Raw genomic sequence first — 27,715 nt, 5'->3', positions numbered from 1 at the left:
TAAGCAAATTTATGAATTTCAGACTGATGACTCCCGACACTTTGATGCTACTTTGATCGGAATTGGTTCGGGAATTTGATCGTCTATAGAGGCCTTAAGGTAGAGTACCTGTATAGCGAGAGTATGGACAGATGTGAAACTCCGAAAATCCATCAGGCCTTCACCGATGCTTCTGCGAATAAAGTTAGGGCCCAGAAATGCAGCCAACCTATGAATTTCAATTATCCAGAACGATTTACTAATACTATTGTTACGAACCGTCGTTTATTAAGCACGTGTTTGACTCAGTTTTTGCATAAATTTACTCAATTTTGCGGAAGAACGCTCATATATGTACATTCTTGGCCATCTTGGTTAGAATTGGAACCTGCAGACTGGCAGTGAAATTTTGTGCGTTAGGAGTTGGTTAGAAGGGTGGCTGCACTTTTGGGCCCTAAGCCCTCCATGAAGCGATCTGTCCATACTCTCGCTATATAGGTACTCTACTCTAAGGCATAGTGAAAACTGTATTTATCATTCCTCAATAAATACAAGGTTGACTGTTTGCATGGAAATGATAGTACATTAGTTGGCGGCTTATCTATTATTCTAAACTTTAGATTAAGTTGATGAAGGTAGCAGGTTGTTGTCAGCAAGAGCTGTTGATATGAGTATGTAGTTTAGAATGGTCAATTTTTAATTCTGCCAGAGGAGCATCATTAGTATTTAATACAAAACTCTCAGGGGTCTCTGGATACTATGCCACCTCTTATCAAGAATGTTTATGCTAATTTTGTTGCTATGTGGTGATGGGAGAGATAATTTCAAGATTATTTTGGTAAAAGTCGGACAAATATGAGGATGCCAAGTTTATAAGAAAATCTCACAAACCAAAGTGAACATTGTTTCATGCCTCTGCAATTTTCAGCTTCGGGCTAGGTTCTCGCAAGAAGGTCAGCACAACGCGCTGATCAAACTTTTGTGGAATTTCTTGTTAATTTTAGAATGTGTGCCAAAGTCACAGTAAGTATTCCACAAAAATTGCAAATCTGAAAAATCTAGAAAAATAACAAGTACCTCTCAGCCTCCGCGCAATTCGCACCCCTGCTAATAAATGTTGGAGAATAGAGAACACTTTACCCTCAAAACATTACTCGCACTGATTTTAAACTAATATGTAATTATGTGTGTACGATGGTGGATCTGAGCTGTACTTACTTACCAAACTTTGTTGAGCGAAGTTGTTACTTAGGGGAAATTCATTAACTGCTGCCAAGGATTCACAAACTCTGACCTTGATAAATATTTCCGACATAGATACAGTCAGATGTTTGGAATTCTGGACATTCAGTTATTGTTCACATACAAAAGAAATTGACTAACAAATACAACCGTTTTATATTTACATAACTGCTCAACAGAACATACCGACAGTTGTGATTAGTTTCTCGACAGCACTCTGATAGCGGTAGGATAGCTAAAGGATCCCTACCCTGCGGCAAAAATGGAGTTGATTGAAATTTTGATTCACATGGTGCTAATGCTGTCAAGACTCAAGACAAAATTACACTCCACGCACAGTCAAAGAGTATTTTGATAAGTAAGATTATCCATTAAGGAAGTTGCACAAATCACAAATCAAACCGAAGGACACGGACAAACCAAGGAGCCAGCCATAGCTAGCTCAGAAACTCGGCAATTCAGTTTCTCTCACTGCAAAAGGTGGAACCATCCAAAGTACCATCAATGTTAAGTTGAAGGGGTGAATTACTTATTTAAAGAGTGCTAAGTCATTTTGGGACTTTTTCAAAGAGATTTAAAGGAAAAAATTGGAAAATGCTCAACTATAAAATGAACGTAAACAATCCGCCATTGTATCAAAGCTGACGCACAAATGAAACAAGCGCTAAACACAAGGGTAAAAAGTACATACGCAAATTTTGTTTTATTAGGAAAATGGTGAAAAAGTTAGGAAATTCATATTGGAAATTGAAGCTTTAAGATATAAAGAACTTCAGATAATTAATACAGTTTATTTAGAAACGGAGTTAAAGAAGGCAAAGTTAAGGAAACTCAGAAGGAACAGGGTATTTTGTAGGAAAGGGTTGGTATGTCTAGAATTGAATCGACGTATCGAACAGCGACTATCGATAGTCTCGAAAAACCCCTGTAAAATACGCACTAATACGATAAGCGGTTACATCAGATCTTATGGGAGCGCACTCACACATACAAAAAATCGCTCTTTCAAGCGATTTTTTACATGAGAACAGAGGAAAATCTCACTAGCGATCGAGATTTTACGAGATTTTACATTGATTAAAGGGCCCAGAGTGAAAGGAAAGTTCTCTCCAGTTGATAACTGGGAGAACAAAAAAAGGAGGTGTTTGCATCTTGGGGATTTGTACCCACCTACGTCATCAATGTAAACAAGACGCTCGTTGAGGGTTATGTTGACGCTGTAAAAACGGACCATAATGTCCGATTTTTTTACTTAAATCAACTCTTTATATAATTTCAAGCACTTTTTATAGAATGACTTTTTCCCTTAAATTACACCATTTCCAAGAAAATCGACAGGATAAAAACGTCGCTGTACCCAATGACGTCATCAAAGCTATAGATACTCTATGAAAAAGTCCAAGATGCCCGAAATGCAAACACCTCCTTTTTTTTTCTCTATGGATCAATCGTACTCCGGAGTTCGATGAACATAGAGTACAATAGAGTCGCAAAGTACTGGAGCGGCGATGAAGCCAATCCATGAACAGGCGTTTCCGAGCCGCGTGTGCTCCGAAAATAGTGAACCATTTGTGAACCCAACGGCATTTTGTAACACGGCGGCTTATGGAGAAATCAAGAACTGCTTGTGTTCTTTAGGTATTTTATAATTCAATCAGCATTAATTTTTGCAAATTTTACTATTTAAAGGTAGTCAAAGCCATAATGAATCCATTGATGTGTATTACTCCTGGATAATATTCATATTGGGATTTAATTTCTGACTTATACCAAGTGTGAACCAACCGGCATTTCTTATCACGGCGGCTTACGGGAAAAGCAACGACTGCCCGTGTTTTTTCGACATTTTTTAATTTCATCGATATTAATTTGTGCAAATTCTGCTATAATTAGATAGTCAAAGTCATAATGAATCCATTGATGTATATTACTCCTGGATAAAATTCATATAGGAATTTAATTTCTGACTTACACCAAGTGTGAACCAACCGGCATTTCTTATCACGGCGGCTTACGGGAAAAGCAACGACTGCCCGTGTTTTTTCGACATTTTTTAATTTCATCGATATTAATTTGTGCAAATTTTGCTATGATTAGATAGTCAAAGTCATAATGAATCCATTGATGTATATTACTCCTGGATAAAATTCATATAGGAATTTAATTTCTGACTTATACCAAGTGTGAACCAACCGGCATTTTTTTACACGGTGGCTTATGGAGAAATCAACGACTGCTTGTGTTTTTTCGACTTTTTTTAATTCCATCGGTATTAATTTGTGCAAATTTTGCTTGAAATAGATATTCAAAGCCATAATGAATCCATTAATGTATGTTACTCCGAGATAATATTCATATATGGACTCAATTTCAGACTTATTACCGGCCTACTTATTTTAGCTGGTTCAGTGTGTGTCTAGCCGACGAACGGAGCCGAGTCGGGACTGTCGGGAGTGGGGAGCGCTGAGCGCGAGTCTCTGCGTATGCGTCATCGCTAGTCGCCGCACACTAGTCTCCGGAGAAGTGGACAAAACAGCCTCGAAAAGTGACTTCATCGGCGATCCAGTACTTTGCGACTCTATTGTACTCTATGTCGATGAAGCCGATGCACGCCGATGTAGATGACGTCGCGTGACGTAATTAACCTCCAAATAAATATAAACTACAAGGCGGATAAAGAATGGTGGTCGCATTTCGATTTTGGCTGCCATCTTGAAGCACTGTGACGTCAGGAGGGTACGGCTTTTGCCATGCAATTCGAGGTTGAGCTAGTTGAGCCGACTCCCCCGGCCTCGGCCGGCCAATAGGTGCGTTGTTAAATTACTTTTACTGCCCAACAAAAATGGCCGAATCTCAGCAGGATTGACGTCATCTCAACGACGACGTCAGCTCAACAGACGGGAGAAAATCGAGGTGTCGTTGTTAAATTCCCGTCGGATTCTGCGGATTTGGAGGTTAAGTTTTATTGAAATTTAATATTTTTAACATTTAAAAATCTCATTATCACCCACATTATTACGAAATTGACGCAATAAACGATTACAAGCAATTGCAAGTCAGTCTGGTGACGGACATGTGGCGAAGAAGTGCGAAAAAATGGCGGTTATGGATGTAAACAATAACATTACAACAATCCAGCAAACTCGGCAGCGGTCCACAGCAGCCGAAAACCTCGCTGAGCTGTTGGGCAGTTTGCTGAGCAGCCATCTTGGAAAACGGGTAAATCCACCAGAATTTACCAACGCTTTCGTTGAGCTCAACGCTCAGCGGGTAATTTTCGTTGGGCAGTTGTGGACTTTAACAACGCACCTCATGTACCCGATGTACCCGATACCGTGTGACGTCCAGAGGGTACGAAATGCGACCACCATTCTTTATGGTTTTTGCTTCCTGCTGAGATGCAGCAAACGACAAACAACGTACACCAAGGAGTGTCACCTCTCAACTATCTCAACGTAAACACCGCGCTTTTGAAACTGATTTCCTCTTATCACTCGTATTTTTGTCTATATTTTTGTAATGTATATTTTACATATTTTTCCTTTATGGAAAAAAGCTACTCATTTGAATTTTCGTGAAGCTTCTGTTTGTGTCAAAACAGAATGCTTCCAAGGATGCAAGAAGTATCAGTGAGAATCTTAGCCAGGAAGATCATAGTACCGTTGCCATGTTGTGAAGGCTGATAGATCCATGCCATTCTTCACAGTCATTGACATCGCTCTCCTTTCTATTCTGTTACACTACTATTACATACTTTACATTTTGCCAAGTTACCCACCCATCATGATTTGTCTCTGGTTATGATGGCTAGATTAGTTCCTCTTTTCTTATCATTTCATACATGTTGCGCAATACCTAATAAAGTTCGAATTGAGAGCAGCAAATACTGATGCTTTCCTCATAAGCAAACTGGGTTTTCATCCAGCAATATTGATGCTGAACTACTGACACGATCTTACTATCATTAGACTTGATGTCGTGATGCAATTTTGACTCATTGTTCCTTAAAATTCCTAGAAACTTGTAAGCAACGTCGCAGTATCATCATTTGAACGAATAGTTTGACAGAAATGCAATAAAGTGCATTACTTCTAGTAGGAATATGTGAATACATGACACCAAGGTATTAAGAAAGATTTATTTATTAAATTATAGCTGAAGCTTTTCGATCCTTGCAATCATTATCAATGCTAGGTGCATTGTGGAAAAAATGACTTGGGTGTAGTTTCGCATTAAACAAGAGCCTTAAATTTTTCTCTGTCAAAATATTTTTAATGTTGCAAAAAATCCTCAAACTTGGTCCTCATCATTGTAGAGGAATAAACCTTTGAATCTATTTCCTACGGTTCAAGTTTGGTGCATCTACATTACCTAAATACTTAGTCCATGTGTAATTGAGTTCGGCAGAAAAGGACCTAAAGTTTGAATCGTATATTCATGGAGGTATTTAGAAGGGGAACAGAAAATAGGTAAAGCCCAATTCACACTATCAAAATTTTCATCCAGCATAATTGGACGAAACGTAGGATGGAAAGTTGAACGCAAAAAAAATTTCATTCGATTACTTTCCGTCCAGCCAGTGGCGTGCGGTCCGGATAAGCAAGGCAAGCACTGCTTGCCCAAAGATTTCAAACGAAAGAAGAAAATTACACCTATTTCATGTTGAACATTTTAGCAAATATAATTTATAAAAGGTGTTCAGTAAGTAAATTGCATTAAAAATAGAAAAAGAGAGAGACAGAAATACGTGTAGAGCCACAGCAGTGGGAAAGCGGCTGGGCGGATGGAGGTGGCGCAGCGCGCTGCGCGGCCCGAACACAGGCCAACCCATGCGCTGGAGAATCGCTTGCGATCAGCTGAGCGGAGAGCCACTGCTCGGCGGCGGAATCAAGGCGGGCGGGTAGAGCGGTACGTTCCGAGTCCGAGCCCTTCGCTGCGCGATCGCAGCTCGCTTCTCTTGGCCATCTCTTGGCTCGCCACCGCAGCGCGCTGCTTCTGCCTCCGATGCGCTATCTTGCTCCCTCTTTCCGTCGCGGTTGTAATTGCTCCTCCGCAGCAAATGCCCTTAAATTCTATAAAATTTCGCTCACTTGGATCTAATAGCTGATGAATTAGATGATTCTGAGTCATGTTCTAAATGCAGAAAACTGATTTTTGGGGAAATTTAAGTAACTCAAAAAACTCTTATAGCAAAATTAGGAGTTAAGAGCATGGAGCCGTCCTCCAATGATCAATAACAATCGAAACAAGTTGAGTAAACGAAATCATAAGTAGGTAAGAGAGAAAGAAATAAAGCCACAATTCTTCAAGACGTTCCATCAGATTTCATCCGAAAAACAGAGCATATAGAGTAAAATTTTAAGAATTTTCTAGGGAGGCTAGGGGGAGGAGGAAGGGAAAGAGACTACGTTAACCCCCCCCCCCCCCCCCGATGGCGAACGCTACAGCTTGCCCTGTCACTGAACCCACCGCACGCCACTGCGTCCAGCTTTCCATCCAATTGGAGGCGCCACGTTGAATGTGACATCACATTCAAGCTTCTGTTCTGTTTTTCATCAAATTGTCTTTTATCGCGTCAGTATCACACTATCCAACTTTTCGTCAAATTAGATATGTTGGATAAAAAGACTGATAGTGCATGTGAATTGGGCTTAGAGTGATAACTTTGGTCATTGTTTTTGATAATTGAAAATTGTGTGCTTTCACCTTGAGCCCCATTTTCCTTGATTGTTACCTATACATCACATTTCTATCTTCATTCCCATCGCGAAACATGATGGCATGATAGAATCAAAGCATGAGTATTTCAATAGCTACTTTTAAAATCAGCAGTGGATTCTGCAATTTTTGTAACCCATCACTTTCCTCAAGTCGACCAAGTGATAAGTAAGTAACATCTGCTTGAAAGCATTGGCAGGAGCAGGTACTACCTACTTACTAGAGATTTCAGAGTTAAAATCAAATGGACGAGGTCAGAGACTTTTTTTCGAAATACTTACCAGTAGCCCGCAGGTAATTGATATAGCTAAGCTGGTGAATCGGAGTTCACTCATCCCATCAAATACAAGAGAGCCATTTTTATTTAAAGAAAAAGTTTCCGGCCTTAGCCATTTGATAGCTTCATTTGATCAAGGATGCCTAGATGTCTTTGACGAGGAGACTGTCGATCATATTGCACAAAAACCGAGATGCCCTGCTTTTTTTTTTTCTTCAATAAGCATACTGAGAGCAAGTCAAATCTCATTTGATTTGTAATTTTCCCCCAATTGCAAAAACGGTGAGAAGCTGATCAGCAGCATCATGAAAAAATTTAAAGCCTAATGTGTCACTTTCTTACAGGAGATCAAAGAAATAATATGATAAATAACATAAGCTTTTTCAATGATGCCCATACACAGAGGAAAAATGTGTCATTCGCGTTATTCACAAGAATATCTGGTTAGTTCCAAAATTTTCACAATCACTTGGACGAGTCGGAGTTCATTGGATGAAGCTCATTTTCCTCTCTAAGAGAAAATTGTGAACAGTAAAACAATTATTGGCTGTAAAGAAATTTCTGAGCGAGATAAAGTTTCACTTACAGTATACAAGATTAATCACTTTAAAGAAGGGAAAGGAAATTCAACATTTTTGTATACAATTGTGATGTATTAAAGTTAAAAACTTGTGAACACACTTGCACCATCAATATGACCTCTCATTCTTAATTGAGGGTGGCTGAATCCTTTACTGAGTTATAGGTGAATGAATATCAAGGAATTGCTGGTTGAATCTTTGGCTCTTATAATGATGTCACTCATCTAAACATATAGATCCAGAATATTAGGGCCCAAGAAGGCGAACCTCCAGTAAGAAACAAGAGTGAGCAAAAATTTATACATTGCGGATTGTTGAGTTGAAGTGTGACAGGTATTTTCTCAAAGCAATTAAAAGATGTTTCTTTCTGAAGAATCCGATGATTCAACTCCTCAATTTTTATCCACTCATCAAACAGTATGATATGAATTCAAGTACTATACAGTTTGAGCGTAAAGAACAAAAAATTGATTGATACTAATTGGTTGTAAAAGAAACACGATGCGATAAATAGGTATAGGTACAACTTATACAGATTTTCCAAGTTTTGAACTTTTGACGAAAGAACTATGAAAGTGACACGAAAATTAGAGAACCTGGATCGAGTGAATAGCTTTGAATATGAATTTCTAGTACCGAACTAATCTGGCTGAGAAAAAATTAATTATTTCATGAAATATGAAAGAAATAGTCTATTTCTTTCATGATTGCACTATTGTTATCAGTATTTCAGCCCTTATCTATGTTATCAAAACTGTGTTTATAACCTCACAAACAGCTTCTCAACGGTTTGTGGTTTGTGCAGAAAATTGAAGGTTTTTCGGTGAAACTCGTTTGCCGTATCTCGGCAGGGAGGGTCGTCTCATTCTTTATCCGCCTTGTATAAACTAAATAAGTAAATAATATGTCCTGACAATTGACAATTTTTCCATTAAGTATTCAGTATTCTCCTTTTCTATGAGATGTATTAGGTTTTTTTTAGTTTATTTCGAATGGGAATAATATTGGGAGCCTGTGATAATTCGTGGTTTTCATCTATTGACTATGAAATTATGTATGTATCCAGGAAGTTTTGATCATCTGAAAGTGTTGTGTTGCTATGGTCAAGATATTACCCGCGGACAGATTGGTACTAACAGATCAAAGGTCATTTCATTTTAATTTTATATTCTCCTGCAACTAGGCTCCAAGTTAAGTGGCTGTAACATTGTGTAAGTGCAATATTTGAATACCTTTGTCCTTTGACAAAAGCAAAGTGTGCTGGTGGTTTTTCATCGGCACTATGAGCTATCAATTTGATACATTTTCACTTACCTTTCTGTGCCATTGCTTATCGCTTTCAGCATTGATTCAATATTATTTTTCGATGTTAACATGGAAGTTTCATCACTAATAATTTGTATGAAGAGCTGAATTTATCTCCTGCTATAGCAATGTTCTATAATGGTTTGCAACGCCATCAATGCCAGCTGGACACATTCTGCCTTCAACCCCAGATGAGTAGGGCCTACCCTCAGTATAAGTAAGTAAAAATTGAAGTTGCTTCTTCTTCATCTTAGAGGCAGTTCTGAAAATATTAGACATGCATTCATATGGGTGTTTGGGTTAGCATCACACCGTTATGTCTTGACGTAAGTGGGGCCCGTAGGTCACAAAAGCATTATCAGAGGGAAAGGAGAGGGATCAATCCAAAATTGAGCGCCATATATTTAATGAACAGCCTCATATCTGAATATTCTCATTCATAATTAATTTTCAGTAAGAGAAGTTTCGTTGGTCTAAGTACTTCAAAGAGTATACAAAATATGAGATTTTCATCCAAAATTTCTGTAGAATAGGACTTAACTTCTTTGGACAAAGTGTCAAAGAATGAACACAGTCAGCGGAAGTCTCAGTACTGAGCTCTGACGCAGAGCACGATTGAATCTCCTGAGATGCTATCTAACTCATTTAATAATATTGATAGTTACCAAGGTTTTGTTGCGATTGCTTCCACTGAAAGCCTTGTTACAAAGCCTGCCAATAAGATTTCCTGAAACCAGGCAAACTTGCAGGTCCGTCTGCACAACCTTAGTTCTCAAGAAATATTCAGTGGTTCAGCTTCCTTGTTGAGGACTTTAATACTCTCCTCAATGGTTGATTTCTCACCTACAGTTGTTGGGGTATTCAACAATGTGTGCGAACAAAGTAGCGACAAGCCACTGAGAAAGCGATCAGGACTACTTACATATTGAGAGAAATGCTTACTAACACTTAAACGGACAGATGATTCCTGCAGGATCATCTGTTTTGACTGCCTTTAATCAGCTGGTGAGATCAAACATCAGATCTCTAGCATGTAAGCAGAAAGATATCATGTAAAGATAAGTGTACAAGGTGTCCAATGACATGGAAAGAGCAGTTACAAATAACTTCAAGAAAGCAAAACACTCTACGATAGCAACTTCACATGGGTAAACTTTAACAGATGGTAGGACAAGATTCCAAACAAATCCTGCAGAGGAATCGAAAAACTCAAATGACTGCATTGCCAGCAATTTCGCTACTAACATGAAGCCCCAATCACTTTACGTAATAAGGAAGAAAACGAAAACAGAGGTTACACAGAGAGTTAGGCATTGTCGAAGTTAACTTTCCGTTTGCGTTGGGCCTCTCAACGCTAACGGATATCACGTGACAGTTGACTTTAGGCCTTTATAGACGATCAAATTCCGAACCAATTCCGATCAAAGTAGACATGCTGATGACTGGTGGTCACCATCTACCATCAAATTTTGACGGGCCGCACTTTTTTGATCAAAGTGAGATCAGACAGGAGTGCCATCATTCATCATTTCCTGCCACAGGAAACGTTTCTGTCAAGTTTTCATTTTAAAATTAAGCAAATTTATGAATTTCAGACTGATGACTCCCGACACTTTGATGCTACTTTGATCGGAATTGGTTCGGGAATTTGATCGTCTATAGAGGCCTTTACCCGTTGGAAAACGCGTTGTTGGTCGTCTCTGTTGACTAAAAATTGTTGTGTTTTGAATGTGACACCCAAAGACATAAAGACGGAGGGCTAAAAGCAAAAAATGAAGCTTCTTTTCAACCACCTCTACTATTGGCTAGCATGGCGGCAAACGGAAATTTGATTTGAACTTGTCCTCTTGATTTTTGCACATTTCTTCTTTGAAACGTATTTTAAATTCCTAAAACGAATATACTAAGAAAGTTCGGTCTGCGTCCTAATATAATACACCCACTTTTGCTCGGTAACAGGCAGTAATCTCAGATAAAGTTATAGTTTTTCTTCTGCTCATGGTGGTTCTGCAGGTTCAAACAGGCCGTTACAGTTCCAGATCAACGTTACTCCCAAATGAAATTAATCGGTCGACGACGGACTGAAACTAACCTAAAGTTAAAAAAATATGGGTGTGTACCTGAATTTGGGCAGAAATCAACCTAAAATACTTTGTTTCCGCAATTTTATTTATTAGTTCCCGCCCTACATTTGAATTCAAACTTGTCCCGATTTCGCCGCCAATCCTCTAGCCAATAGTAGAGGTGATTGAAAAAAATTTGCTTAATTTTAAAATGAAAACTTGACAGAAACGTTTCCTGTGGCAGGAAATGATGAATGATGGCACTCCTGTCTGATCTCACTTTGATCAAAAAAGTGCGGCCCGTCAAAATTTGATGGTAGATGGTGACCACCAGTCATCAGCATGTCTACTTTGATCGGAATTGGTTCGGAATTTGATCGTCTATACAGGCCTTTAGAGGTTAGCTCAACTGGCTCAACGCTCTCAACTACCTCCTGAGACCGATGACTTGTTGACTTCCGTTTGGTAAACATGTCCTGACATCGGGCAATCCCAACGGAAGTCGAACAACGCCGAGCGTTGGGCATCGGGTAATTCTAGAGTACCTGTATAGCGAGAGTATAGACAGATGTGAAACTCCGAAAATCCATCAGGCCTTCACCGATGTCTTCGCGAATAAAGTGAAGGCTATATAGATACACACGGCGATTAATCGCCGCGATTGCAATCGCGGCGTTTAAACGCAGGTGTATTCGGTCAATCGCCGCGACGGGCGAGTGAAATTCTCGGAATTTCTCCAATCGCCGCGATTGAATCCAAAGTAGGATTCAATCCTACTTTTTGGGCGAGTAGATGCATTTGTTGAGTCCTGTTTATTCTTGATGGATGCGAAATCCACCAGTACATGTGGTCTACATGTGTTTTTGTTTACGTTCTTCTGTCTTCGAGGTGCTCGTCAATTAGTTTTATAGTATGTTTATTTTTACATTTGATGCGAAAATTGTTAAAATTGCAGCAGAAGTGTGTCCGTTCATTAGCCACTTATTATTCAAGAGAGGCACCAGAACTTCAGAAATAGGAAACATTATTCAGTTGAAAATCTTCATCTTCATTCAATTAAAAAAAGGCACTAGTCTTTTGGGCACAGTACTTACGACTATCCTGTTATCAATATGATCAACTAGATAAGATACTGATCATTTTAAGGTTATAATAACATTAACAATTAGCGCTGATCGCGGCGATTAATCGCTAGGTGTATACGTGATCGCACTGATGGCCTCTGTTGATCGTATTGCGTTGAGCGATGCGACCCGAACCAACCCAATCGCGGCGATTAATCGCCGTGTGTATCTAGGCCTTTAGGGCCCAGAAATGCAGCCAACCTATGAATCTCAATTATCCAGAGCGCTTTACTAATACAATTGTTACGAACCATCGTCTATAAAGCACGTATTTGACTTACTTGTTGCATAAATTTACTCATTTTTGCGGAAGAACGCTCATTTATGTACATTCTTAGCCTTCTTGGTTAGAATTGGAATGTGCAGACTGGCAGTGAAATTTTGTGCGCTAGAAGTTGGTTAGAAGGGTGGCTGCACTTTTGGGCCCTAAGCCCTCCATGAAGCGATCTGTCCATACTCTCGCTATATAGGTACTCTAGGTAATTCCATTGCCCAACGCTCCTCAACAGTTGACTTCGACAACGCAGCTCTGAGCTCTGAGCACGAGATTGCTTCGCTGAGAAGTGATAATAGTAAACAAAACAAACCCGTTCATCAAAAATTTCATCATAGAGTCCCTTTATACCCAGAGTTAAGACAACTCACTTTTGGTTCTGCTGAAAGTGGCCTAAAAAAAATCCAATTCTGATTGGTTCTCGCTCATGGAGGCCGAAACGAGTGCACCAAGATGGCGGTACCTCGAATGCGAACAAGAATAATGAAAACATTACCTAATTGTGGTTTATCAAGAGTAAGTTGTTATTTCCATCGGTCCAAAATGAAAATAGATTAAGAAATTATTCACAAACCAAACTCATTCTCTTTTTAATTGATCGATTTGTTGATGTTGTTGTTTTTGTGTGACAGACATCGCAGGATTCCTGATCCTTATCCCTCAATATCGTTCGTTAGGGTGCACTCGTTTCGGCCTCCATGGCCAGCCAAGGCCGGCTGCCAGTCAGCTGATAATCGAGTTGTCTTAACTCTGGGTATAAAGGGACTCTAGCCGAAACGAGTGCACCAAGATGGCGGTACCTCGAATGTGAACAAGAATAATGAAAATATCACCTAATTGTGGTTTATCAAGAGTAAATTGTCATTTCCATCGGTCCAAAATGAAAAGAGATTAAGAAATTATTCACAAACCAATCTCATTTTCTTTTTAATCGATCAACTTGTTGATGTTGTTTTTGTGTGACAGACATCGCAGGATTCCTGATCCTTATCCCTCAATATCGTTCGTTTGGGTGCACTCGTTTCGGCCTCCATGGCCAGCCAAGGCTAGAGTCCCTTTATACTGAGAGTCAAGACAATTCGGCTCATGGATGTCACAAACGGGAATAAAGATTACAGAAATTGAACGTTTTTCGTAATCTTTGATCGGCCCATTCTCAAATGCCTTTCTCCGTTCCTCCTCTCTTTCCGTTTGTTCCTTGCCGAACCCGTAATTCCCTGGTCCATTTCAGATTATAATCTTTGCAATTGGTGAAAATGTAATCTTTATTCCCGTTTGTGACACTGTGGAGGCCTAAAATACGGGAACCAATCAGAAATGGATTCAAATTGTCTTGACTCTCAGTATAAAGAGACTCTAGCCAAGGCCGGCTGCCAGTCAGCTGATAATCGAGTTGTCTTAACTCTGGGTATAAAGGGACTCTATTTCATCAAAGCGTTTTTGGGATCAATCGAGGATACGTCATCTGACCTTCCATCAGACTCCATAGGTTACGTTAGAGTACCTATATTAAGAGAGAGTATGGCCACTGGAGTTACCACCTCTGATTGGCTCAGCCATCTTAGGCTGAATGGAGCCCTTAGGACCCAAAAATGGCGGACGCCATAAAGTTAATGTAATGCAAAATGATTCAAAATGTAGTTGTCTTTGCTTATCGTAACGAGAACTTTACCCAATTGCACTATTGCGACTTTTTTACATATTTTTAAGGCTAATCGTGTGCAATTTTTGAGAAAAATGATCTTAGATGTAGTAAGGTTGGCAGCAAGTGCGGTTGGTGATAACCGTCAAAAGTTGGCAATAACCCCCCTCCCATCCTCAAAAACCAAAATAAAGCACCGCCATTTTTGGGTCCTAAGCCTCTCCATAGCCGTCTTTTATTTCGTCTAGAGTCCCTTTATACCCAGAGTTACGACAACTCACTTTTGGTTGGGCCAGGGTTGGGCTGAAAGTGGCCTAAAAAAAAATCCAATTCTGATTGGTTCTCGCTCATGGAGGCCGAAACGAGTGCACCAAGATGGCGGTACCTCGTATGTGAACAAGAATAATGAAAATATTACCTAATTGTGGTTTATCAAGAGTAAATTGTTATTGCCATCGGTCCAAAATGAAAACAGATTAAGAAATTATTCACACACCAATCTCATTTTCTTTTTAATTGATCACTTTGTTGATGTTGTTGTTTCTGTGTGACAGACATCGCAGGATTCCTGATCCTTATCCCGCAATATCGTTCGTTTGGGTGCACTCGTTTCGGCCTCCATGGCCAGCCAAGGCCGGCTGTCAGTCAGCTGATAATCGAGTTGTCGTAACTCTGGGTATAGACGCTATTAGTGGCGACGTCATCATAGGGATTCTCCATTATATCGAATTGGATCCAAACAATAACATTGGCATAACCTCTTTCAATGCTACCAATGCGAAAAAATCGATAAATATCGCTTTTCTGTGACGTTGCACTAATTGCGTCTATAAAGGGACTCTAATTTCGTCTGCAGCGGACACTTCGCGGTCCGCAGGCGTCTGCAATCGTCTTTTATTATTTTGCGGATGACTTGGAGTGGGCGGGGCTTAATTTCGAGGATGCGAAGCGGACACAAGAATTCGCCTGGATGCGGACACCTGCAGACGTTTGCGGTCCGCGGCCGTCTGGATTTGCCGCCACATTATCTCAGTAAGGTCAAAATCAGTTCAACATTACGTTGGCAAGTCCCCAAATTTCGGGAAAATTTAAAAAAAATGATATTTAAACGGTCAAATTTAATTACCTTAAATATCATTTTTTTTAACTTTTCCCGAAATTTGGGGACTTGCCAACGTAATGTTGAACTGATTTTGACCTTACTGAGATAATGTGGCGGCAAATCCAGGGGGAATTGGCTTATTTCGCGGGAAAATTGAATGACCTTTGAATTGACGTATTTGGGGGTCCGAGCCCCCCCTTAAAATTAAATCGAAGTGATTTTTGCAATTTTTACTTAAAAGCGGACACAATTTGGTACATTTTCCCGTTTTATTTTTTCCTTTACGATAATTTGAACCGGAGTTATGATTTTTTGAAAATAGGTCAAATTTGACCTTTGACCTATCATAACTCGGTCAAAAATTAAGATATTGATCTGCGGTTTGCGCCAAAATTCTTAGTTTTTTATGCTCTTTCGAATGATGTATCACAAGATAGGGGTTGCTATTTGAAAAAAAAAAGTTGGGGGGCCCCCGTCCCCCCCTGAGGGGAGGACCAAAATTTTGACCCCCCCAAAAGATGGTCCCCTTTGAGATAGGAACATCCCCAAAGTTTCGTTTCCCTAGCTCAATTCGTTCAAAAGTTAGAGGGGGGGTCGGGGACTTTTCGCTCACCCTGTATAACTTAGATATGCTTTATGGTTAAGGCCTGTAAGGTTAGTGCACTGATATTAAATAAAAACATGAAAAAAACATAGCTAACTAATTGATTTTCAGCTGGGGTCAAATTGACCCCGCTCAGGCTTTCTCGTTGGTTCAGAGGCTCAGGCAGACTAGGGTTAAAACACGTTTAGAAGAAGAAATAAGGAAAAATCAAGAGGACAAGTTCAAATCAAATTTCCGTTTGCCGCCATGGATTCCCGCGCTCATTTACACACTCACACAAGCACCCAGCGCCAAACCAGGCTTCACTTTTTTCCCGTGCTTTTAGATACGAGCACTGCGTCTCCGTGGAGACAAGGCCATAGGCCTTGTCTCCACGGCGCAACTGTTGAGGGAGTCAGGTGCAACTGTTACGAGTTTGTTGCACCAACCGAAGTTCCCTGTCTCGACGCACAAGCATGTGTTCCTGGAACTTTTAGGCGGGAATATTTGAACAACATTAATATTTTTAGGTTAAATGATGTCAATTGAGGTAACTGAACTGACAATTATGAACGGGAGGTGAATATTTTTCGTTATTTCGACCATGTATAAAACAAAAAACAATAAAATAACACAGATTTGGATAAAAAGAAAATATATTCGATAAAATTTTATTTTCCTGCTGTAGTGATATGCTACAAACGAAAATATAAAATTAATACTGAAATGTATACAAATATGTCTAAGTAATAACCGCTCCGGAATAAAACACCCGTAATAAACTCCCGCTTCACGTGTAACCAGCGTTTATCAATTCAAAATACTAAGAAGGTAAACAACTGTTGAGGTTCCAGGTTTCTGACCTTGAAAGTTTCACTTGTAAGTGAAAAATTTTTGAGTCACTTCCTTCCTTCAACAGTTGCGCCAGCTTCCCTCAACAGTTGCGCCGTCGACACAAAGCCTTAGTGAAACATTTTTGAGACACTTCCTTCCTTCAACAGTTGCGCCAGCTTCCCTCAACAGTTGCGCCGTCGAGACAAGGCCTTACGGGAGTCCAGGGTCCTATAGAACTGGTCCCTGTCTAGGAACAAGGCGGATAAAGAATGGTGGTCGCATTTCGATTTTGGCTGCCATCTTGAAGCGTTGTGACGTCATGGGGGTACGGGTTTTGCCGTGCAATCCGAGGTTGAGTCGGCCCCTCTAGAGTACCTATATAGCGAGAGTATGGACAGATCGCTTCATGGAGGGCTTAGGGCTCAGAAGTGCAGCCACCCTTCTAACCAACTTCTAACGCACAAAATTTCACTGCCAGTCTGCACATTCCAATTCTAACCAAGATGGCTAGGAATGTACATAAATGAGCGTTCTTTCGCAAAAATGAGTAAATTTATGCAATAAGTAAGTCAAATACGTGCTTTATAAACGATGGTTCGTAACAATTGTATTAGTAAAGCGCTCTGGATAATTGAGATTCATAGGTTGGCTGCATTTCTGGGCCCTAACATTATTCGCGGAGACATCGGTAAAGGCCTGATGGATTTTCGGAGTTTCACATCTGTCTACACTCTCGCTATACAGGTACTCTAGGCCCCCCCGGCCTCGGCTAGAGTCCCTTTATACCAAAGACATTGAATAGAGTAGACCGTACGCTGTGAAATGGAGCGGTGGCCACTTCTCTTTTATTCGCATGCCGCACCGACCGATGAGTGCGGGACACCGAAGCGGCACCGGTGAGGTGAGTGAGCCCCAGCCGTCCCCAGCTCGCGGTAAACGAACAGTGCGCTTATACGAGGTAGAGTCCCTTTATACCCAGAGTTACGACAACTCGATTATCAGCTGACTGACAGCCGGCCTTGGCTGGCCATGGAGGCCGAAACGAGTGCACCCAAACGAACGATATTGCGGGATAAGGATCAGGAATCCTGCGATGTCTGTCACACAGAAACAACAACATCAACAAATTGATCAATTAAAAAGAAAATGAGATTGGTTTGTGAATAATTTCTTAATCTATTTTCATTTTGGACCGATGGCAATAACAATTTACTCTTGATAAACCACAATTAGGTAATATTTTCATTATTCTTGTTCACATACGAGGTACCGCCATCTTGGTGCACTCGTTTCGGCCTCCATGAGCGAGAACCAATCAGAATTGGATTTTTTTTTAGGCCACTTTCAGCCCAACCCTGGCCCTACCAAAAGTGAGTTGTCGTAACTCTGGGTATAAAGGGACTCTAATACGAGGCTGGTACAGTTCGGCTCCGAAATCTTTAATTATTAATTGATTATTGCGAATATTTTCGGCTGATCTGTTCTTCAATTATAATCAAATGTTTCTGTGTGAAGATGTGTTTTAGTTTTCATGATTAAACACCACACAACTTTCAATTTATGGTATGCTTACATGAGCAAATGCTTGATGAACCGGGCAAGAGACAAGAATGATTATATTCCGATGATAATTTTTAAACTTTGATTACATTTAGCCTTAAGGAACTACTATTTTTGGTTCATTTGTTTTATTACCTATCTACACAGGAAACTAATACACGACATAACAGCGGATCATGAACTAATGGCACATTTTGTTCTTCCTAAAATGAGCCAGAAATAGCAGTTCTTCATTGAAAATTGTAGTCAACGGGTCTTCAATTTCAAAACAATGTTGTTTCAGTTTGTGATATTTATTTGTGATAAATGTAATATTAAGTAAATGCCCTCAGCATTTTGCTGAAAACATAGCATAAGTGCTGTGTTTTTTTAATTTTATAGAGGAAAGTAAGGACATGATAAAAACTCATTTCATAGAATCCACTGCACTGCAATGTGCAGAAAAGTTGAGGCACTGGGTGCAAGAATGGCACTTCTGGGTTGCGGTGGTTCAAAATCTCTACTAATATTTCACCAGTAAAGGAAATTCATGGATTTCGTTGAAATTTCTACTGACAAGGGGAACTTCCCAAGCTGCCGCCTCCGATCGGGCTGAAAAAATTCATACGAACTCTTTGGATGAATTTATTTGACCCGTATTTTTTTGTTTTTTCCAACGCCCCCTAAGAACCCCCCCAAAAAATTCCGGAAGGCCTTGCTTTGAGCGCTCGAGTGTATATACGTAGTACAGCAACCATTTCTTCTCAGTCGGCGGTGGCTCTACGGTAGCGCGCTTGACAGGTGTCACAGCGGCCCCGGGTTCGAATCCCGGGCGCCGCGCCTATTTTTTACGACCGAATTTTATATTCTCACACATTTTCACATCGAATCCCATTTAATACAGTGGAACTTAAAACATCAATTAATTTACAACCATCATCAAACACAAATTGATTTACGATCAATAACTTCTTCAATTTGAAGTATAGATTTTTTTGGGAGGGGGGGGGGGAGATACGCGCGCGATTATCTCGGGAGAAATATGTTGATGTGAGGGGGCGGAGCGGGTCGTCGGCTAATGTAAAAGTACAGTGATTGGCGAGATAATCGCGAGCGTATCCCCCCCCCCCTCCCAAAAAAAAATCTATACTTCAAATTGAAGAAGTTATTGATCGTAGATCAATTTGTGTTTGATGATGGTTGTAAATTAATTGATGTTTTAAGTTCCACTGTATTCAATGGGATTCGATTTGAAAATGTGTGAGAATATAAAATTCGGTCGTAAAAAATAGGCGCGGCGCCCAGGATTCGAACCTGGGGCCGCTGTGACACCGGTCAAGCGCGCTACCGTAGAGCCACCGCCGACTGATAAGAAATGATTGCTATACTACGTATACACACTCGAGCGCTCAAAGCAAGACTTTCCGGAATTTTTTTGGGGGGTTTCTAGGGGGCGTTGGAAAAAACAAAAAAATACGGGTCAAATAAATTCATCCAAAGAGTTCGTATGAATTTTTTCAGCCCGATCGGAGGCGGCAGCTTGGGAAGTTCCCCTTGTGAGTTATTTTTCATGATTCTGCAATTTTCTGTGAAAAAATCCTTGAAATTTTCCATTAGAAACTACTCTACTAAACAAATGTAAGCGACATAGATTCTGGATCATCGTTAAAAAGAAGTGCGTGCCCTCCTCGAGCGCAGCGACTTAATCACAGAGCCGCCTAAAAATGCAAAGGAATTAAGATCAATGACTTACCCATACTTTTTGAAAATAAACAGTATCCACGATCGTCAGTCATAAACAAGTGACTGAAGTATTGATTTTGAAATTTTTGAGCAGATTAAATAACATTAAGTTGCGACTCGCAAATTAGTTCGATAATAATGCTTGAACATTATCCTTTTCAGTGGAATAATCTTAAATCTCGGTACTTTGAAACTGCCGAAATCGTTGCCCCTCTTTTTCAGCTTTTCATCAAATCTTTCTCTTAGATCAAGATGGACAATAGCTTTAAGTAACTCTCTCGTAACTTTTATATGCCTTTTTATGTACAGTACATAACACTATTCCTCGTGTTTACCCTTGATTTATATGATTGACCTCATTTTAAATCCTTTTTGTACCTTTTACAAAATTACTTCTTATCCACGCCGTCATCTTTACAAGCTGCACGCATTATAAGAACATCCGTCTGATACGCAGCCCAGGTAGCAATAGTAACAGTTCAAAATTGCAATTTCACAACAGTTTTTACACTGTTACTTTTGTGCACTTTTTCATCGAAAAATTTGCTCTAGTACAACAGTTGAAAAACCAACGGAAAAGAGAAGTCCTTTGCGACTATAATCACTGAAAAATTTTTCTTACATACTTAAAAAATACCAGTGGAAAATTTATAATTTAGTCATGTTTTCTGAAAATATAACACAAATTTAACTAGTGTTATACACCGATCGAAAATGAAACTATTATTGCAATAAAAACATACTTAGATTTGAAATAAAACGACGGTTTAAAATTCTCAATCAAAATCACTTACTTAACAAAACTTTTTTAAAGAAAGGAAAGTAGATTAACATTTTAATAACTAAAAAAAGTTAAAAAAATTATTCTAATTTATTTTTTTTTAAAGTTGATTTCATAAAACACAGAAGTAGACCATTTTGTTTTAAAAAAGCTATTTTACAAAACATAAAGTATTATACTGTACTAATGAGAAAAATTTAATCTAAATCAATAAAAAGATAAAAAAAAGACAATAAAAAACAAATTTAAATATCTCATTTGTTGCCATATTTTTGCAAAACACATTCTAATAAATAACCATGAAATATTAATTATTATTACATTATTTATTAAACAATATTGGTGAGAAACTATTTTTAAATCATTGTTTCCTGAAAACCGGTGTAGCTTTAATTTTTGTCGAAAAAGAATCCTTATAAAAAACTTTGATAACTATTTATCACTAACAAGGAAAATATAATTTAAATCGATAAAAAGATACAAGTGATAGTGATAAAATGACAGTTTAAATATCTGATTTATTGCAGTTTTTCTGCAAAACATTTTATTTTAAACAGTTGTGAAATATAAATTAGTATTACATTATTTTTTTAAATACCGATTTTAATTTCCGATTGTTTTATTGTAATCGGGGTGTTTCCTTTTATTTCCGATAGAGAGCTCCGATTTATTTTGTTTTTGGATGGGTCGTTTATGGTGCCTGTCTAACCTTTGTGTGTAGTGAAAACATAAAATATATTATTTATATTCTACGACATACGTTTTTTTATCGACGGCTTCTATGTTTGCTTTGTTCGGTGCATATGAGTGGATTTTCTTCTCACATTTTTGATGACCCCCCTGTGGTTAACTGTGCCTAGACAGGGCATGGGCCTATCTATAGCGTTGATTGTAGTGTGGTGTGTCGAGTGTAGTCACATCCCTGCTGCATAGTCTTTGTTGCTCCTCCTTAGAGGAAGTATCGGTGCTCACCGTCATCGGTGATCAAAATAGAAATATGAGGCCTGAAACTGGGGAGTTCTATAATTGATCTTTTAAAACCAAAAAATAACAGTTTAACAAAATATTAAAAACGAATAAAATTTCATATATTGACACTGTTAATTTTCAATAAAACTACAATTTTACGAGTCGTTCTATTATTAGAAATTAGTTTTTCTATGGATATTTTAAATTTTTTTTAATACTTTACAAGAATAATTCAAAACTCGTATTCAACATTTAAATTTTTTATTTTTATTTTAAGACAAGTGTCGCTTTACACCAGTAAATTTTCCAAATGAAATTTGTTTTTCACTACTTTAATCATTGTTGATTTATGTCATTAAATTATTTTAAACTGTTATTTTTAACTTCATAAAATAGGAATATAGCGCCTGAAACTGTTGTAACTGGGGAGTACTTTAATCGATCTTTTCAACCGATATAAATTGTTTTTTTATAATATATTAATAGGAATTAAAACTCTCATTTAATAGCAATAAAACTGTTATTTCGAAGATATAATAAAAATTATTTTATAGCAGACCTTGCTACCTGGGAGGTCACTTTCCTCATATTTTCAATTAGGTATGAAGCGTTTTTTCCAGTCAGTAATGACTGTAGAGAGACGAAAATTGTTCAGAGTGATAGTAAATTTCATGCTATTAACATGTGGTCCTTATACATTTTGCCGAAAAATGAAGTGGAAACGAGTAATTCGCGAAAATCCGAGCGCGCAACTAATTTTTCCAAGTACGCGCAACGCCGCACGGTGTGGCGATAGGCCGGTTTGCCCGGACATGCGCTCGACCACTTGCGTTTTGTTGTCAACTGTGGCTCTGAACGCATCATTTTCGCAGCAAGGAGGGCTTACCTTACGCAATTTTTGTCGTAGATTTCAAATCTGCCTTTATTTTTACCATTAAAGTAATGAAAATTGGAGAAAAATTGTCATTTATATAAGTTGTTCCTGAAAAATACTAAAAACATTGATTTCCACCTGGAAACTGTGGCTTTAAAACGCATCATTTTGAGTCAAGGAGAAGTATCCAAGGGCAATTTTTGTCGTAGATTTCAAATCTGCCTTTACTTTTACCATTTGAGTGATGAAAATCCAAGAGAAATTGCTATTAACACAAGTTATTCCTAAATAATACTAAAAACAGTGATTTCCTGAACCACCTTGAAACTGTGGCTTTACCTACAACGCATCATTTTGAATCAAGGAGCATGATCATAGGGCAATTTTTGTTGTAAATTTCAAATCTGCCTTTATACTTTTACCATTTGAGTGATGAAAATCCGAGAAAAATTGCTATTTACCTAAGTTGTTACTGAAAATTACTGAAAACATTGATTTCCATCTCGCAAATGAATGCATTTCTATAATTTAAATGTTCGACACTTCTTAAAATATTTGCAGCCGTCCTTCTCTCTTTCCACCTGGCTTCATAAGCAGCATTGCACGTATTCATTTTTGTATGTCTCAATACTGCTGTTAATATAGGAACAAAAAAAAAATTGAATAAAATAGAAGAAACGAGATTTTAAATAACATCTCTGTTTGCTCTTCATGACCGCATCCACTACTACATCCAGCTAATTAGCTACATCCAGCTTAATTTATCAATATGATTTTTTTTTTTTTTAATGTTTGGTAAAATTAATCAGACTAAAATTTGTAATAAGTCTATATTTACAATATTAGCTCCATTAATATTGACTTCCTACAGGTCAAATTTAATGATATTCTACAGGATATTCGAAATTTCGATAATTACCGTGTTAATAATTATTATAACATGAGGATACCAACCAGCGCGAGTAGAAGCCACATTATTTAAAGTTATAATAACAGTTCTAACCTCTTTGTCATTCATATTTAGTATTATAAATAACAGAAATAATTTAAATTTCTGAAATATCCAATGTATAGAAGTAAATAAATTACACTACTACTGCTGCATCAAGTAACTTTTTTTACAGGTACTTAGCCTATTTTAACCTTTGACCACTTACCTGCGTGATGGATCTTAGAGAAATATCAACAATTGGTTGCGCGGAGTGATTAAAACCGATTCCGCGCAACCGACTTCATATCAATAATATCATGCTGCCGTCGGAGTAGCAGATATTAGCAGCTAAAAATGGGCCTGTTGCAAACTTTTGCTAGAGCAAAAATAAGAGTTGTTTCTTGTAGATAATGCCTCAAAAATCACGATGAGCGCATCGGCAAAGTCTGAAATGCACTCATAACTTCACAATCTGCGTAAGAAATTTGCGTTTTTTTAAGCTTCCCGCTTCAAAAACGATACTACGGCGTAGGTGAACATTTTGTTAGAGGAGTCGCTCCATCGTCGGCGATATTCATCATGGCCGACACTTGCGCGCAGTTTTGCGCGTAATTCGAGGAGAGTTCAAGGTCAATCAATGCGGGCGTGGAAAACATGAACGTTAAAACACGCCGATTGTTATCTGGTCTAATCCAGTTCAGGTATTATCTCGTCCCATCACACGTGTTTTGGCGGATTGGCGTCGGCCATGATGAGTATTGCCGACGATGGAACGACTCCTACAAAATGTTCACCTGTGCCGTAGTATCGCTTTTGAAGCGGGAAGCTCAAAGAACCGCAAATTTCTTACGCAGACTGTGAAGTTATGAGTGCATTTCAGACTTTGCCGATGCGCTCATCGTGATTTTTGAGGCATTATCTATAAGAAACAACTCTTAGTTTTGCTCTAGCAAAAGTTTGCAACAGGCCCATTGTTCAGGAGGCTGCTCAGGGGTCCTGTGGGTCTGACCCAACAAGTCCCAGCGTGGCACTCCTTGGCACTTGCAACGAAAGTTAATGTAAAGTTTTATTTTCAGCATTTTCGGCGCGAGGACTTTCAGACGGCATAAATCGTCTTCAAACCTATTTACGGTTACATTTTAGTAGTGAAACATGATCAGCAGCTTACATAGAGTAAGATTACATCATTGGAAAAGGTCTCATTAAATTTTAAATTAAGCTAAAGAATGCACAAACATTGGTGCGTTTTTAGAGGAAATTTTAGATTGCCGACTTAGCGGACTTTAGAGGCCTCTACCATCAATATGGGGGATAAATATTTAAAAACTATCATCAAATCCATACAGGGTGTACCAAAAGTCCGTCCCACCCCTGCTAACTTTTGAACGAATTGAGGTAGGGTAATGAAACTTTGGGAATGTTCCTATCTCAAAGGGGACCATCTTTTGGGGGGGTCAAAATTTTGGTCCCCCCTCAGGGGCGGCGCGGGGGGCCCCAACTTTTTTTTTCAAATAGCAACCCCTATCTTGTGATACATCATTCGAAAGAGCATAAAAAACTAAGAATTTTGGCGCAAACCGCAGATCAATATCTTAATTTTTGACCGAGTTATGATAGGTCAAAGGTCAAATTTGACCTATTTTTAAAAAATCATAACTCCGGTTCAAATTATCGTAATGAAAAAAATAAAACGGGAAAATCTACCAAATTGTGTCCGCTTTTAAGTAAAAATTGCAGAAATCACTTCGCTGTAATTTTAAGGGGGGGCTCGGACCCCCAAATACGTCAATTCAAAGGTCATTCAATTTTCCCGCGGGAAAAGGCAATTTCCCCTAGATTTGCCTCCACATTATCTCAGTAAGGTCAAAATTAGTTCAACATTACGTTGGCAAGTCCCCAAATTTCGGGAAAAGTTAACAAAAAACGAAATTTAAACGGTCAAATTTAATCACCTTAAATTTCTTTTTTTTTTAAACTTTTCCCGAAATTTGGGGACTTGCCAACGTAATGTTGAACTAATTTTGACCTTACTGAGATAATGTGGAGGCAAATCTAGAGGAAATTGCCTTTTTCCGCGGGAAAATTGAATGACCTTTGAATTGACGTATTTGGGGGTCCGAGCCCCCCCTTAAAATTACAGCGAAGTGATTTCTGCAATTTTTACTTAAAAGCGGACACAATTTGGTAGATTTTCCCGTTTTATTTTTTTCTTTACGATAATTTGAACCGGAGTTATGATTTTTTAAAAATAGGTCAAATTTGACCTTTGACCTATCATAACTCGGTCAAAAATTAAGATATTGATCTGCGGTTTGCGCCAAAATTCTTAGTTTTTTATGCTCTTTCGAATGATGTATCACAAGATAGGGGTTGCCATTTGAAAAAAAAAGTTGGGGGCCCCCCGCGCCCCCCCTGAGGGGGGACCAAAATTTTGACCCCCCCAAAAGATGGTCCCCTTTGAGATAGGAACATTCCCAAAGTTTCGTTTCCCTACCTCAATTTGTTCAAAAGTTAGCAGGGGTGGGACTGACTTTTGGTACACCCTGTATCTATAGTATAAGCTCCAAGACCTCCTAATTTTGCGAAACTGGTCACGCTTAGTTCCAGCGTTCTACCGGGCCGATTTTCATGATTTTTGCGGCTATCGACGGGCAATTGTCTCTAGATAAGCCAACTTTTTTTAGATTTTCAAAATATGACCCAGGTTTTTTTATATTACGTGGTAAAGTTGCGAATTCTCCCATTTAAACAATGTAAATTTATACTTTTTGTCATAGTTCGTTTGAGCGTTCTACCGGGCCGATTTCCATGATTTTTGCGTAAATCGACAGGTAATAGGCCCTAGATGAGCCCGCTCTAATCAAATTTTGGAAAAAGGACCCAGGTTTTTTTAAAATCACGTTATAAAAGTGAGTGAGTTTACAGAATGCTCCGGTACTGCTACCGCTATGCGCGGGAGGATGCGCAGTGGTCGAGGAGGTTGCGCAGTAGCTGTGTAGCCTGCGCATCAGCTCTACACTTATCTACACAAGATTCGCGCCTAAGATCTCACGCTGAACGGTGGCCGAGTTGTCTAAGACGTCGAATGCATCCCCATTGAACTCGGGGTGGGTTCGATTCCCGAATCATGAAAACATTTGCCTGACTATCATTGTTCATTGTTTTACTGCAATATTTCATCAAGCAGTCATTCCAAAACGCGTCCTTTTAATTTTAAAGTAAGTTTAAGTAAAGTTTAAAATTGAAGCATACCTCATATCGTAATTTTTTAGGGGAAAAATAAAACTAACACTGATAGGAGGGTAAAAATAGGGCCGCGAAGCGGCCCATTGATGGCGCGGAGCGCCTTCAGGGGGTTGGGCCGCGTAGCGGCCAGGGGGCGTAGCCCCCTAGTAATATAGTATTCGTAGAACACATTTCCAGTCCTAAACATTCACAATCCCGGAATTGCCCATGTCCGACCTTTTACCCATATCGCCACACCCAGGGCTGGATTTAGCTTTTTGCCGCCCCTGGGCAAGCTACATTTTGCCGCCCCTGGGTCTGCAATATTTCGCCACTATATTGTCAACAGTATCCCCTCCTCCCCCTCCCCCTCTCCGCACTCCTAACTTCCCACGCCATCTCATCTTCCCCCCCCCCCCCCTCGTGCGCCGCCTGGGCGCGTGCGCGTAGCTGCTTCAAAATGCGCCGCGAATATATAAAATGGAATGGATGGATGAGACAAAAATAAAATGTAGAAGAAGTTGAAGCTAGTGTAGCTCAATGTATTAGTTGCAATGTATTTTCTAGAGTCCCTTTATACCTACCCAGAGTTACGACAACTCACTTTTGGTTGGGCCAGGGTTGGGCTGAGAGTGGCCTAAAAAAAAATCCAATTCTGATTGGTTCTCGCTCATGGAGGCCGAAACGAGTGCACCAAGATGGCGGTACCTCGTATGTGAACAAGAACAATGAAAATATCACCTAATTGTGGTTTATCAAGAGTAAATTGTTATTTCCATCGGTCCAAAATGAAAATAGATCAAGAAATTATTCACAAACCAATCTCATTTTCTTTTTAATTGATCAATTTGTTGATGTTGTTTTTTTTGTGTGACAGACATTGGATCAGGATTCCTGATCCTTATCCCTCAATATCGTTCGTTAGGGTG

At 39.1% G+C, this 27,715-nt stretch overlaps 1 long non-coding RNA gene across 2 annotated transcripts; it reads right to left on the bottom strand.

Annotated features, from left to right (window-relative positions):
• Positions 1 to 3,546: 3,546 nt before the first annotated feature.
• LOC109037815 (uncharacterized) lies at positions 3,547 to 10,478 on the bottom strand. Of its 2 annotated transcripts, XR_011899311.1 has the most exons (3): positions 9,768 to 10,460; positions 9,112 to 9,364; positions 3,547 to 8,021 (listed from the first exon to the last, which is right to left on the bottom strand). It is a non-coding gene; the product is annotated as an uncharacterized lncRNA (long non-coding RNA). The 2 variants fall into 2 exon arrangements; XR_002009501.2 differs by having other exon boundaries at positions 9,112 to 10,478.
• Positions 10,479 to 27,715: the final 17,237 nt, after the last annotated feature.

The sequence above is a fragment of the Bemisia tabaci genome, chromosome 2 (genome assembly GCF_918797505.1).
Source record: "Bemisia tabaci chromosome 2, PGI_BMITA_v3".
In the NCBI taxonomy this organism is placed as follows: domain Eukaryota; kingdom Metazoa; phylum Arthropoda; class Insecta; order Hemiptera; family Aleyrodidae; genus Bemisia; species Bemisia tabaci.
The sequence above is the reverse complement of the archived record's forward strand: the minus strand, read 5'-3'. Positions and strand labels throughout refer to the sequence as shown.